This window comes from Geotrypetes seraphini, chromosome 16 (assembly GCF_902459505.1).
Source record: "Geotrypetes seraphini chromosome 16, aGeoSer1.1, whole genome shotgun sequence".
NCBI lineage: Eukaryota > Metazoa > Chordata > Amphibia > Gymnophiona > Dermophiidae > Geotrypetes > Geotrypetes seraphini.
This window is the reverse complement of record NC_047099.1, coordinates 34,120,317-34,136,053: the sequence shown is the minus strand read 5'-3', so window position 1 is coordinate 34,136,053 and position 15,737 is coordinate 34,120,317. Positions and strand designations below refer to the sequence as shown.

Below are 15,737 nucleotides of genomic sequence, written 5' to 3'. Positions count from 1 at the left end.
CTGAGAACTTTACAGCACCCCGTTTCGTAACGACTAAGGAAGTCCAACGGGGTTCTCCTACGTTTCGAGGAACGCAGAGAGAGGGGGGACATAATCGAGACGTTCAAGTATCTCACGGGCCGCATCGAGGCGGAAGAAGATATCTTCTTTTTCAAGGGACCCACGGCAACAAGAGGGCATCCGTGGAAAATCAGAGGCGGGAAACTACGAGGTGACACCAGGACATTCTTTTTCACTGAAAGGGTGGTTGATCGCTGGAATAGTCTTCGACTGCAGGTGATTGAGGCCGACAGCATGTCTGATTTTAAGGCCAAATGGGATAGACACGTGGGTTCTATTCACTAGGCAAAGGTAGGGGAGGGTCATTAGGGTGGGCAGACTAGATGGGCCGTGGCCCTTATCTGCCGTCTATTTCTATGTTTCTATGTTTCTAACCGATTTTAAATAGCCTGTTTGCCTGGATACATGAGTTTTGGAAATTGCCTTCATTATCTATCTATGGGTGTCAGTGCTATATTCACATACAACATACAGCAAAGTTTACTATTTAGAAGCATGATGTCTTGTGAAAGGGGGGGGGGGCAAATTAGGGGCCTGAAAGTTAATTGAGGGTGGACATAAGGCTGATGGGTTTGCTTAGGGCGCCCCATAATCGTGCACTGGGAGAGCCTACGAGAACCTGAACGCTGCATTAAGCAGTGAAAGAGTTACAGTTTGCTACCTGGCCCAGAGGTTTGTAGCGCCCCACCCTCAAAGGTGGGGCCTCGTGCTTTCTAAGCCTGAGGTGAGTCAAGGGGGGGCAGGGTTTACAGGAAAGCTTTGAAAACCAGAGAGCCAGCCAGCAGACCAGAAGAAAGGCATCGTCAGGTACCGCTTCCTTGACAAATCCAAGAGCCCTCTGCCAGTCTCAAAGCCCTCCCAGGTGAGTCCAGTCTCCCTTTTCTAGTTTTGTTGTATGCTGTAGATTAATGTCCAATGCCCATGAGAATGTGGACTTCTAGATTTAATGACTGGGGGAGGGGGGAAGGTTTCTCCCAAATTTGAGCTCTAAGCAAGTTAGAATTCAGGTACCATAGTCGTGGCAGCATGCCCATGTGCCACTGTGGGCGGGCGTGATATCCGTGTGGGACCATGACATGGGTGAACTTTTTGGGACTTCGGTTCAGCCTATGTGTTTTGCCTTTTTTTTTTTTTGTACCTGAAGATGACTCTTCAAAAACTTGGGTTTTATGAGAGAGGGCCTCGCTTTCACTTGGACTCTAGACAGTACGCCCCCACACGGCCTCGCCTCTCCAATGGGTTTTATTTACTTTCCCTCTTCACTAGACTTCACCGGGCAAACATTTCAACTCGGCAAAGGTCTGCTCGTTTTGGAGCATTGTGTATTCTTCAAAATCAGTTGCCTTAGTCCAGAGAGGCTAGCTTGGACTGGCCCCGCTGCTCACCAATGTTATATCTTGGCTAATTGAACCATTTTTCTTCTCATGTGCTCTACCACTAATGGTGGAGCAAGGACTTTAGCGCCCTAGACGAACCTTCAGCCCCCCTCCCTCAATTAACTTTCAAGCTCTTAATCTGCTCCCCCCTCCAGAAAAAAGACCCTAGTTTTGATAAATATTAAACTTTGCCAACCATGTGTCTTTGGGTATCACACACAGGAAAACAATAGGGGCAAGCGCCATAAGTCATTCACCCAAGTGAATGGTAGGGATGGAAAGATGGGAAATGGCTTTGTGTCGTTTCGTTTGGTTTTGTCCAGGCAAGTTACAGGAGCTCCCACCCCCCTATGCTCCCCCCCCCCCCCTCCCACCTTCTGCTTTGTGTCTCAATCTTTTGTTTTTTGTGTCTTGTGATTGTTTGGTTCCCAGCACGGTTTAGGAGTTACTTTATTTTGTAATTGTGTATCCATCCTTAAAAGCTTGTCGTTCCGAGAGATTTTTGGACAAGACTTTTGCATTTCAGTTCGGAAAAACGAATTCCTGGTCAAGTATTCTGATTCCACAAGCACAATCATATTATGCTTTCAGGAAGTTATTAAAAACTTATCTGTTTGATAAGATTGTAACTTGATTATTGTTCTATCTCTGCTCATATGTATGTTTCACCGATTGCACGGTCCTTCTTTGATGTGAACTGCCTGGAACGCCTGGTTGGGCGGTCTACAAGAATAAAGATGATTGTTTATCCTGTACACCGCGCTGCACCGCTTGTCCGGGTGAGCGGTGTAGCAAACCTTGACTAAACTAGGATCTTGAGTGCGCCCTCTTTGTGCATTGCACAACGGTTCACAATATCACGCACTATGTTATCGGTGGCCCAAAAAAATATATAAAATGAGTGTATGGGGGGGAGGGGGGTTCAATCTCGTTTTCATTTGTGGATGACATGCAATAGCATGGGATAAGTCGTGGCCGTTCCCCCATGTCGTTGCCAACCCTAGCCCATCCCTAGTAAATGGGCTAGTTGAAAATTGCCCACTCTTCCTGCGGGTAGGGTCTTTGAATTTTTGTGCGGCTGTCGGGATCTACTGTTTTGTCTTGCTCTTTGCTGCCTCTTAGAAGAAGATGCCCTAGGCCAGTGTTTCTCAACCCTGTCCTGGAGTACCCTTCCCCCCCCCCTTGCCAGTCAGGTTTTCAGGCTATCCACAATGAATATACAACAACTTGATTTGCATTCACGGCCTCCATTATATGCACATTTCTTTCATGCATATACCTTGTGGATAGCCTGAAAACCTGACTGGCAAGGGGGTCCTCCAGGACTGAGCTGAGAAACTCTGCCCTAGGCGACTGACTAGTCCTGCCAAATGGTTGGACCACACCTCCGATATACTTATGTGTTAGTGTGTATTTCTTTCAAGACCACAGTAGAGCCTCGTTCTGGTTGCCCCTCTCTCTTTGGACCAGTAAAGATTATAGTTCAACTTCTCCGATATCGGAGCAGATGCCTCCTTAGACGGTCTTAATTTTGTAAGAATGGGGATGGGGGGTGGGAGGGTGGAGGAGCAGTCCTTTTCTGAAAACAGCCCTTGGCCCCATAAGCCTTTAGGGTCTTAATTTTTAATTACAGACCATTTTATGTGGCAATATAAAGGAAATGCCCATTTTTTAAACTATGTAAACTTTCTAGTTTTAGCTCAAGGTGTTGGATGTTTTGGTTTTTTTCCTAGGTTCAATAAGTTGTTGTCCCAAAGAATTTTTAATTCATTTGGGTACCTTAGCATAGGACAGTGTTTCCAAGACATCACCTCTCAACAAGTCAACTAAACGTAACCCTGCCCTTTACCCCCCCCCTCGCCCCTCCCCCCAACACACCCACGCTCAGCATGGTAAACCTCTAGGTCTACACCAGGGGTGTCAAAGTCCCTCTTCGAGGGCCGCAATCCAGTCGGGTTTTCAGGACTTCCCCCATGAATATGCATGAGATCTATTAGCATACAATGAAAGCAGTGCATGCAAATAGATCTCGTGCATATTCATGGGGGAAATCCTGAAAACCCGACTGGATTGTGGCCCTCGAGGAGGGACTTTGACACCCCTGGTCTACACCATCCTCCAGTTGACAAAAGGTAATTTTCCGTGACTAACTTTCACCAGTGGCCGCAACACCATCAATCAGAGACTTAACCCTTCACAATTTAACAGCCTTTTAAATAAATCCGTGGTCCCAAACTCAACGTTGCGCCACACCCGGCTGTCTGTGGTAAATTTCTGAGCAGCTCTGTGCAAAACTGTGACATGACTGGACAAATCTGTGTGCCATACTTTTCGACACAGGCTTCTCCCTTCTAAGCTTTAAAATCTTTCCGGATTTGTGTCTGAATTCGTTTCTTGCCACGCTTTTCCAGTGATTGTTTTCGTAAGGGTCACCTCGGGGTGGCTGTGGACTCTTGATATTAAAGTCTCTGGCTTAATTCCCGGCAGCAAGGGGGTGGGGGGAGACTACAACGGGAACTCGCGGCAGCCATTTTGATGACAGGTTCCTGCCCCGTATCGCCGCTAGACCACCAGGGAAGGTCCGTTGCAGAGTAAAAAAAAAATTGCGAATAACCGCATCCGCGGGTACTGAAACCGTGGATTTGGAGTCTGTAGTGTCAGACAGATGCAAGGGCAAATTTTAATGGCTGCCAAGTAACGTCAATAGTTGGTCGTTAACTTGTTAAGCAATTAATTTGGTGCCATATGTAGAATCCGGGGATAAGTTACAGAATACTGTATGTTGCACGCCAAAGCGCAGTATTGATACAATCCCATTTCTGACGTGCCTTTTCCGTGGTGTTAAGTGATAGCGTCTAAATGCTGGCGTGATAACATGGACTTCAGCTCTGTTCTACAACGGAATATGGGTGACCAGATGCTGTTGTAGAATTCACGCTCATCGTCCTCCATTTTGACACCCAGATTTGAGCGATCTTTATTGACTTGCCCCCCCCCCCCCGCATTCGATGAGCGAATAAGCAATCCAGAGGCAGAGTCAGGGTGGCATTGGGAGTTACCTGGGCAGCGCCAACATTCAGTGTCGTTGCCCAGACACATATCTGGTTAATGTGCGACCGCCAAAAGGTTGCCCTGAGTTAACCGGGTAGCCAGCTTGGTATGGCTGTTAAATATTGGGGAGTACCTCCTGGTGGCCATCTTGCTGGTCTCTGGCTAGGGCCTGCTCTAAATATCCAGGCCTAATTTAGCTGCTGGTGTGGATTTAAGAAAAAAAAAACCCAGTAAGGCGCTATATATATGTGTGAATATCGTGTTCCTAGAATTTGTTTATGAATGGGACACCATGTAAACCCTAAAACAAGGAGGCAGTGTCCCTATAGCTACTGAAAACATAAAAAAAATTCTATATATGACAGTGCTTTTTTTTTTTTTGTAAATCTTTATTGATTTTCAAACTTTGAAAGTGTAATACAAATGATAAATCAGAAAAACTGCACAAAAACACATTAATTAACTGTACAATTATTACATTAACAATCACTTCCTCCTCTCCTTAACATTATTTAAACAATAATACATGTGGCATTAAAATCCCGTTTCTCCCTCTACTTCACACACTTTTACAGCAGTGGCATAGCCAGAAGTGATTGTTTTGGGGAGGGTTAATGGTTAAGATGGATGGACGCCAGCCACCCCATTTTCCTCTTCCCGCTCTCCCCCATCAAATGCCACCGAGGCCTTCACTGCAAATATGCTCGCTTCTCGTGGTCCTCGGTTAAAAAAAAAAAAATGCTACCTCTGCTGTGCTTTTTCACTACACTGACAGCTGAGTTGGGACAGGCTGTGGATTTCTTGAGCTGGTGGGGTATCACCATCGGCTACACAAAAGGCGTGCCCAGATCCTAGGTGGGACCGAGGCGATGGTGGAGGGGCCCAGGCCCATCCGCGGCTGTGCCCCTGCTTTGTAGCCCCACATGGCTTATACAAATGAGGAAAAAACAAAAGGAATTGACCTCAAAATATCCACAAAGAAAAAAATCCAGAGAAACCCAAAAAAACTCTGTGGAGTGACGATATTCCTAAATGGACTTTATTTGAAAGTGTCAACATTCCAAAGGTCCACTGAAATCATCCACATAAAATAATTCCATCCACATAAAAATAAATCATCCACATAAGAGCCTTAATTAGTCCGCTAGGGATACAGGACCCAACACGGTCTACGTTTCGACAAAAATTCTTCTTCAGGGGTCCCTGGGGGTCCTATAAAGGTGAGTACGTGGGAAACAATTGTGTGGTGAGCCGGAAGTAAGACACTGCTTGCATTTGCAGGGACCCCTGAAGAAGACTTTTTGTCGAAACGCGGACCGTGTTGGGTCCTGTATCCCTAGCGGACTAGGTCCTTTAAGGCTCTTATGTGGATGATTTACTTTTATGTGGATGGAATTATTTTATGTGGATGATTTCAATGGACCTTTGGAACTTTGACACTTTCAAATAAAGTCCATTTGGGAACATCGTCACTCCACAGAGCTTTTTTGGTTTTCTCTGGATTTTCTTCTTTGTGGGTATTTTGGAGTCAATTCCTTTTGTTTTTGCTACTTATGATTTTAAAGTGTTTGAGGCTTGCACAGATGAGGACGGAGCTTAGGCATTGGTGGAACCAGGCATTATGACATCACAATCTGAGCTCTAGAATGTTGCAAACGCAAGCAGTGTCTCACTTCCGGCTCACCACACAATTGTTTCCCACGTACTCACCTTTATAGGACCCCCAGGGACCCCTGAAGAAGACTTTTTGTCGAAACGCAGACCATGTTGGGTCCTGTATCCCTAGCGGATTAGGTTCTTTAAGGCTCTTATGTGGATGATTTATTTTTATGTGGATGGAATTATTTTATGTGGATGATTTCAGTGGACCTTTGGAACTTTGACACTTTCAAATAAAGTCCATTTAGGAATATCGTCACTCCACAGAGGTTTTTTTGGTTTTATACAAATGAGGCCCTGCAATGAGACTTTGCACATGTCCCTGCAAACCTCCCCCGTGGGACGTCCTTGTCAGTACCCTCCACCGCCTCAAATACAAAATTTAGGGCTAATGCACTAAGATGCATATAACATACATTATTTAATTCAAGTCCCATTGTTGTCAAAAGGACTTACTTTCTAATAACTTGCATTAATCATATTAATGCATGATAAATGCAAATTAATGTGGACTAATAAACCTACCTCTTGCTGCCTGTTCGATGTATTTACCTGAATGTAACTTACTTTTGAGCTTGGATTAAAAAAGGCACAGATTTAAATCCAAACCCGCAACCCAAATTCAAGCCTGGTGCGAGTTGGAAGTTGCTGGCGATGATGGTTTCTCACTGGCATGTCCACTGTTTAGTAGCAGCTGGGAATTCCCACCTGCAGAGAGGTTAATAGCCTGCATTATTGTCTCTGTGCTGGAGGATAAATAGGAAAATTGTCCTGAGAGAAGGCACAAGGAAAATCTGTTTACAACTACTAACGAGGATTCTTGCACAAATCCTTGGAAACTTCACTCTCCGTTGCCCGGGGAATTGGGAGAGGCTGACAACAATTCTGGAACTCCTACAGATAGGTACCAAAGCTACCTCAGCGTCCTTTACCATGCCTTTCAGCGCCTCCTCTCAGAAGAGGGTGGGACTGCAGGAGCTGTGACTTCCTCCACAGCAAACTCCCCTGCACCATCCCCTACTGGACAAGCTGGGGCGGCAGGTGCTTTTGGGCTTGCCCGTTGCATCTTGGTTGGCACAGAAGATGTGGAAAACAAGTTCTCTTGTCTTACAGCTGTCCTTGGGGCACTGTGTGTATGGGAAGGAGAAGGACGGATGTGAATCACCTGGGAGAGACAAGATGCCACCCAGGCTGGAGGGTGGGGGGACTTCAATGTCACCATATCAGATCTGGGAACAGGGAAGGGTAAGACTGAAGGACCATAGCTGGGGAAGATTCTATATCATGGTTAGGGATGACGGAGGCAGACAGGAAGGGATCAATTGTTATTATTTTTTTAACCCTGTCATTTTCTCTTGCTTGGTTATCCAGGGCTGGAATCTTAAGCCATGTGCCTTCATTTACAGCGATCTGGAGATGATCCCCTTTATTTTATACGACCCCCCCCTCTCCCTCCCAACATTTCCAATCTGTTCAATGTAATGATGGTCTTGAGCCAGGGAGCCCTGAAATCATGAGATCCAAATTCAGCCACTAGGTGTCACACTGGAGCAATGACCACAATTCCCCCAACCACTAGGGGTTGTCAGCACTCCCTCCCCCCTCTCCCCCCAGCATCCCTAGCTGCAACTCCAGCCTACTTAGGTAACGGAAGACCCAGCTCCAGTATTAAACTGGGGCTCTTTCTCACGATGACATCCTATATTTAACTCCACGCCAGCCTACAGGAAAGAATCAAAGTGAGGTGGGGAAAGTTTAGAATGGACTGTCATTTGAAACGAATGTCATCGACTGATGACAAAAATATGCATATTATGTGCAGACAATGCACACGCTCCTTGAAGAATGCATGCTATTTTCACCCAGTGCGATCGCCTTTCCTGGTGGAGTGCACTTGTGCACTCATGCATGATGGTTCATGCATGTGCATTTATCAGGAAAGAGCACACAATCTGTGCTAATGCGCGCTACCTCCCAGATTCTATAGGCCCACGGCAGAGATGCACGGCACAACTCAGCTGCTTAGCATCAACCAATCATTGACAGGCACTTAGGATTTGCAAGCGCATCTGGATGCGTATTATTCCGTAATCTCACTACGTGGAGCCCCAAAGAGGGTTGGGTCGTGGGAGGAGCGTGGACGTCCCAAGAACTTGCGTACGTAGGATTCGGCAGGTGTAAATAGGGCACCCAAAGGTAGAGGGTGGGAACTGGCGCTAAATGCGATTCTATAAAGGGCGTGCACCCTCTATCGTATCATGTTCTGGCACCCGTTTGTAGCGCAATTTATGGAATCCAGTCTCGTTGTGCGCACCGGTGGCGTCGCCAGGCAGCGACTTTTAGGCGGGCTTGAGCGCTAAAAGTGGGGTGGGCGCCAAGTTTTCTGTGCGGCAGCCGCTCTCTTTCCCTCCCTTCCCACCCCTGCACGTTTTTCTCCCGGTCACTGGTTCCTACACGCCGCTGGCGGCTGACCCGGAAACCTTCCCTCTGGCGCAAAACACAAACGTGTCAGAGGGATGACCTCCAGGTCAGCCGCCGGCAGCGCTGCCAGCAATGTGGAGAGATTTTCTCCAACGTCCTCTGCGGCTGAGTGGGCCGGCCTGTGCCCAAACTGGGCGGGCCAGGCCCGCCCTATGGCTATGCACAACGCTATTAGTGATATTCAATTCCTCAATTTTTTAAAAAAAAAACCCAAAAAAACTTTCTGAATAACCATCCCTAGAAAAGTCTCTCTGCTAAGTGCCAGAACCCCTCACATGAAGCCGAGCAAAGACACCAAACTTTGTCCTGAGGAACCTCCCTTAGCCAGCAGCGAAAGCTTTGCTCCAAGCTTATTAGTTACTTGATATAATGCCCATCAAGTCTAGCCGAGTGGTTTACAATTTTCTTAAATCTCAGAGGGGGAGAAGAAAAAAGAAAATGTAAGAATTATAGATGAGGAATGGCTCAAGAGGGAAAAATGGAGAGAACAATATGCAGAAGGAAGCGAAGGGGAGGACAGGGGATAGGAAGAGAGAACTTTGCTTATAGGCTATCCTCCTTGCATTGACAACCTCAAAGAGTAATGATGTGTGATTTGTATATTCTGCAAATACGATGAGTTTTGCTTATAGACATCGGTGAATAGAAAAATCTTCAGTGAAAGCCCGCATTAAGGGGAGAGCGTGGGGCAGTGGTTAAAGCTGCAGCTTCAGCACCCAGCAGGTGGGGGTTCAAACCCACGCTGCTCCTCGTGACCCCGGGCAAGTCACCCAATCCCCCCCGTTGCCCCAGGTGCATTACATAGACTGTGAGCCCACCAGGACCGAGAGGGGAAAATGCTTAAGTGCCTGAATTTAAAAAAAATTTGTCCAGAGAGAAACTGGGAGTGCATTCCAAAGTGTTGGTGCAACTGGTATTTGTCAGCACCAGGGCAGATATGTCAAACAAAGGCAGGGAAGGCTTGAAGCAAATGAGGAAAAATATCCTTGCTGAGAGGGTACGTGGATGCGTTCTTCTGTCCTCTGTAAGCTTCCTGGAATATATAGCGGTATATAAGAAATAAATTACATTACATTACTTATCTATAAAACTTATCTATAAGAAAAGCAAATTTGATCATGTCACTCCTCTCTTAAAGGAAGCACACTGGCTTCCCATTTCCCACCGTATCACTTATAAAATTATTCTACTCACTTTCAAAATCAAACTCTTACATCAACCTACATTTCTTGATAAACTCATTATTCCTCAAAGTTCCACTCGTACATTAAGATCATCGGACCACAAACTTCTCTATATTCCATCCCTAAAAGACTTCTATTATACTCGCAAAACAAATTTCGCTATAACTGCCCCTACATTATGGAACTCACTTCCACAATACCTTCGCGACGAACAACAATTAGCCAAATTCAAGACAAATCTAAAGACTTTCTTATTTCGGGACACTTTTAATCAAACCTAAAAAAATTTTTTTTTTTTTCTCTTTCTCTTCTTTTTTTCTTTCATCAGGCAAGCATCCATCATCTTCACGCCTCCCCTTCCCTTCGTTCAATCCCCCCCCCCCACTTTTACCATTTCTTCTATACAATGTAACTTTTTCCCTTCCTCCCCTATTACCCTCAGTCTCCAGTACGTCAAGTCTTTGTCATCTATGTTTAATTTTAGATATCTTCATGCACATTCTACTACATTTAAACTCTTTATTAATTTTATTGTTAACCGGCCAGACATTTGTTTGATGGTCGGGATATTAAAAACTAATAAACTTGGAAACTTGGAAACTTGGACCCCAGAGCATTCTGTACAGTGCTGTGTTCACAGATGTCGCAATGTTGATAAGTATTTCTTAGTCACTTATTGCCAGGTTGAACCCTATTGTGTTGTGAGGTAGGTGGGGCTTTGGCACAGCCACCCTCCCTGCTGCGCTTGGTATCACTCCCTGGGTCAACCGATGACTTAGCCATGAGTTATCACTGTTAATCACCGAGATGCAGCCGAGGGTTCATTAGCATTTTGTCACTCAGAGCTAAGATAGAACACCAAACTGCCTGTACCGTACCTTTAAGACTCTGCAAAGAACAGAACCTTGGTAATAAAGCCTTTGGTGGCTCTGTGTCGCTCTCTATGGCCCACCATGTCAAGGCCGCCATTTTCACGCTGACCCCCAGATTCTGCAAGGGGAGAGTTTATGATCAGCAGAGCACTTTGCAGAGAATCAGGGCCCGCGCAGGTTTTCTCGTCGTACATTGTGGCTAACAAGCTGTTGGCGTGGTGGATCTGGACTTCTACATGGCTTTCACATCTTGACCCGGTTGCTCCCCTGCCCCTTCTCACTCCCCCCCCTCTCCCCAAATACACACACACCTGCTGTGTCACCACAGACATTAGTCCATCCCTAGTTCCCTCCCTGCTCGGCGTCTACTTCTATCCTTCCGCATCTGCCGAAAGACATGCTGCGATTCTGCCCTTATTTTGGTTTCTGTCCTCTGGTCTCCCTCTGTCTCTTGCATTGTCGCTGACGGCTTCTCATACCTGTTCGGAAAATCGTACAGCTATTTGGGTTTTCAAAATATGCGCAATGAATATGCATGAGAGATTTTTACAGATACTCTGCTCTTTTCAGAGTCTGTGGAGAGGGGGGAGGAGAGAGAGAGGCCTTTTCAGTTCTAGGCCCACCAACATATCGCCATAAAGTGGAGGCCTCTACAGATACTCTGCTCTTTTCAGAGTCTGTGGAGAGGGGGGAGGAGAGAGAGAGGCCTTTTCAGTTCTAGGCCCACCAACATATCGCCATAAAGTGGAGGCCTCTACAGATACTCTGCTCTTTTCAGAGTCTGTGGAGAGGGGGGAGGAGAGAGAGAGAGAGAGAGGCCTTTTCAGTTCTAGGCCCACCAACATATCGCCATAAAGTGGAGGCCTCTACAGATACTCTGCTCTTTTCAGAGTCTGTGGAGAGGGGGGAGGAGAGAGAGAGAGAGAGAGGCCTTTTCAGTTCTAGGCCCACCAACATATCGCCATAAAGTGGAGGCCTCTAAATCCGCCAGGGGTTAATGATGTGAAGCAGGGGTCTCCAAAGTCCCTCCTCGAGGGCCGAATCCAGTCAGGTTTTCGGGATTTTGAAAGCAGTACATGCACATAGATCTCATGCAGATTCATTGGGGGAAATCCCGAAAACCTGACTGGATTTGGCCCTCGAGGAGGGACTTTGGAGACCCCTGATGTGAAGCCTTCTGCCTCTGTGCTGGGTCTTCATTCATCACATATGAAGCGGACTCGGCTCAAGGATGGCAGAGGAATTAGGTCAATGCAGTTTCCTACCATGTCTTATCTTTCGAGTACAGCATCATCTGGGCGTTTCTTACCGCTTCTCCTTAAACCATCCCTTCCCAGTTTTCTTTATGATCCCCCATGCCCACCTCTCTGGATTCCTCTACATCCTGCCCCTCGTCTTCTCACCTCCCCTAACTACCCATCAGCTTTTCAGCTGCTAGGACTTCTCATGCTGTTCGCCTCGTGACCTTCCAGGGCTACTTCCTTCAAGAAAGTCGCTTCTTCTTCCTCACGTGCAGCTGGCCTGCCTGATTAAGACAAAGCGGAACCCAATTTCCTTGTTTGTTGTTTAAACCTAGGCAGGGCGCACGGGAGTTTCGGAAGTCCTCAGCGCACACATTGGCACACGTGAGGATTAAGGCCTGGACCGCTACCTTAACAGTTTTGGTTTTCACACAAAACATTGTGAATAGGGCCTCTGAGACAAAGCGAGAGCGAGAGAGCGATGAGAGGAAAGAAGGGGAGAGGCATGTTGAGGCTTGTTTGGTATGTATCTGGTTTCTCTTGTCTCTCCCTGCCTGCATCTCTCCATTTCTCTGATTGGGGGCGTCCCCTTTCTGCTGAAATTCTTGGTACAGGTGTGTTTACCGAAAACCTCAGTCTCTGTTTTTTCGTGCTGGTGGCATGTGTTTAGCTCATGAGCAACTGGAGGGCGACCAGAGCAAAGGACTGATGTATTGGAAGATCTACAGCACTTCCAGCTTATTCAAAAACACCTTAGAGAAATTAAATTCAGCAGCCCCTAAATACAATGATGTCACTTCCCTACTCAAAGCAGGGCACAGGCTCCCTATAACCCATAGGCTCACCTCAAAAAAAAATTTGCTCCTCATCTTCAAAATTTGCCAAACTCACACTCCTCTCTATTTTGATCACTTCATCGGATAAGTACCTCCTATCTGTACACTTCTCCTCTACCACTAACTCCAGACTCCGTCCCTTCTTTCTTGCCACACCATACGCCTGGAACAGGCTGCTCCGTCTCTAGCAGTCTTCAAATCCAAGCTAAAAGCCCACGTTTTTGAAACTGCTTTCAACCCTTAACTCCCACTCGTTGTCAGATACCTACACCCATTGTAGCATTCCTTCTACCAGAATCTCCCCAACCAGTGGGGGCAGTCTGTCCCGGGCGCCATCTTGGTGAGGGCAAAGGCACCTGTCCTCCTCTCCACCTCCCCACCCCCTCCCCATTGCAGTGCATGTGCCACTCCCCTTCCCCTCTGCATGTTCCTGGCGCGAGTGGCAACCCCCAACCCGCTGCCACGCCAGCGTCTGCTCTTCCTTTGATGTCACTTCCTGGACTCACACCTAGGAAATGACATCAGAGGAAGAGCCGGCGCTGGCACGGCAGCAGGTTGGGAGGGGTTGCTGCTCGTGCCAGGAATGCTATAGAGGTATGGGGGAAGGGAAGCGGCGCCCAGGGGGAGGGGGGAGAGGAAGGAATGTGTGGAAGTGGGTGGGCGAAGAAGAGGGTAGGGGAGTGGCACCACCGCCCTGGGCACCTCTCACCCTCGCTATGCCACTGTCCCCAGCCCTGAGATGTCCTGGATGTTTGTCCAAATTAGAATGTAGGCTCTTCTGAGCAGGGACTCCCTAGTGAACGCTACATATGCTTTTCACACTCTAGAAATGATAAATAGTTCTCATTCCTTTCATCCCTCTGCGTACTCTTCGCTCCATCATTCTAAATACCCAACAAATTGCCCATGACACTATGTGTCACACTGTCTTTTCGGTTACTTGACCATCTCTGGAACGCTCTACCATCCCACCTTTGACGAGAACCGTCCCTGAATAAATCTTATTCAATGATGCACATAATTGGCCCTTCCCTCTTTCTCTGTGGCCTTTTCCTTGTCTATATCTCTCAGTGAGGCCATTACAGACAACCTGGGTTGACAGTCCCCTTCTTCCCCCTCCCCTCTTTCCTATCAATTCTTATATTTCCTTCTTCTGCCCAATCTTTTCTTCCTCTATTTTTTTTTTATTTTCTTCCCCTATTAATGAATTTTATTGTACACTGCCCAGATGTCTCCTTGATAGGCGGTACACAAAGCATTAATTGAACTTGAAACTTTAAGCAGTGGCATAGCCTTAGAAACATAGAAACATGACGGCAGATAAAGGCCAAATGGCCCATCCAGTCTGCCCATCTACACAAATAACTGCAAATTAGCGCCAATTAATGCTAATTAGAAGCTAATTAAGCAATTAAATTACACGCACAACTGACACTATTCTCTAATTTGCATGCGAAACTATGTGAAAAATTGGGAGAGTATCTGAACAGCAGCCAAAATGTCACTGATAGTGAAGTTTTGCATCCACTGGCCATTAGCAAACGTATAACTTCTTTTGAATATTAGGCGCAAGACAGGAGGTCGTGTATTTTTTGATTGAAACATAGAAACATAGAAATAGACGGCAGATAAGGGCCACGGCCCATCTAGTCTGCCCACCCCAATGACCCTCCCTTACCAAATTAATTAGAGTCATTGGTGTTTGAGCCTCTGAGAGCTAACAAGTCCAAATATCTCTGGTCATTTTTATGGGTTGATCCCAAACTCCAGAGCAACCTCTTGGCCAACACTCCTTTCTAAACATGTCAACCTTTCCTTGTTACTCTGGTCTTTGTCTTCTGCTGTTCTTCTCTGCCCACTCTCTCCAACTTAGCTTCCCCTCCTTTACCACTTTTTTTTTTTCCATCTCTCATTGAATTCAAGAAGACTTGAGATAGCCACAGAGGATCCTTTGTGATGGGGGAGTGATAAGTCGAGCCTGGGATGGCCACAGAGGACCATCGATGGTGGGGTTCTACACGTAAAGGCTGGGATGGATAAAGAGGACCGTAAGTGGTGAGAAAGCAATGTTTAGAGCCTGGGATGACCATTCGTGATGGAAAAATCGTGGGAAGCATCTGGGATGAGCACAGAAGATTCTCTGTGAGATGGGTAGAGCCTGGGATGGAGACAAAGGATTCTCAACAGTGGAGATTGAGAGATAAAGAATGGGATAGATAAGGCCTTCGGTGGTGCAGAGTGATGGCCACAGAGGCTCATGAACAATAGGTGAGAAAGGGGCAAAGTGCCTGGCAGAAACTTGTTTGGGTTTCTGCCAGGTACTTATGACATAGATTGGCCACTGTTGGAAACAGGCTAGACGGACCATCAGTCTGACCCAGTATAGCTATATAGTATAGCTTGGATGACCATTAGTGATGGAGAATATAGTTCATTCAGTATATGTTACATCTAGGATAAACAACTGAAAGCTTTTCGTAAACCACACTGAATCCGTGTCAAAACTTGCAGCACAGAAGAGAAAGTATGGTATGGAATGTACGTCAACTTGTAACCCATTCTGAGCTCATTGGGGAGGACAGGCGATAGAACAAATCAGATCGATCAATAAATAAATAAATACTGCAGGTCAAAGGCTGGTAGCGAGTTTCTCTCTCTCTAGCCTGAGGAGCATATCACACTCATTGAGATGACATTTCGCTGCATTCCAGTCATGACTCTTAATCCTTTGCAATGGGGATCATGTGTGCTAGAGTTTCTCCTTCAGTTTCGTTGGCTTGATCTCAACCAGTGGCACAAGTCGGAAGCATCACTGTTGTCGAAGAGTGCCAGATTTACATTCTAAGCATCGATAATCACAGGAAAAACTCCTTCTCTGCCCCATCTTGCCCATGCAGCTGCTTAGATCCTCCTCTCGAAGAGCAGGCTGAATAAACCACAGGTTAGGTGTGCTCTTCGGGAGGACTTTCTGATGCAA

General features: G+C 46.5%; 1 protein-coding gene across 1 annotated transcript in view; it reads left to right on the top strand.

Moving 5' to 3' along the window:
• The first annotated feature begins 817 nt into the window (after window positions 1-817).
• TNK1 (tyrosine kinase non receptor 1) overlaps window positions 818-15,737 on the top strand; it is a 45,225-nt gene continuing 30,305 nt past the window's right edge. The window contains exon 1 of the mRNA XM_033925489.1: window positions 818-922. The gene's annotated coding sequence lies outside the window, so the exon portion shown is untranslated. The remainder of the gene's footprint in view (window positions 923-15,737) is intronic.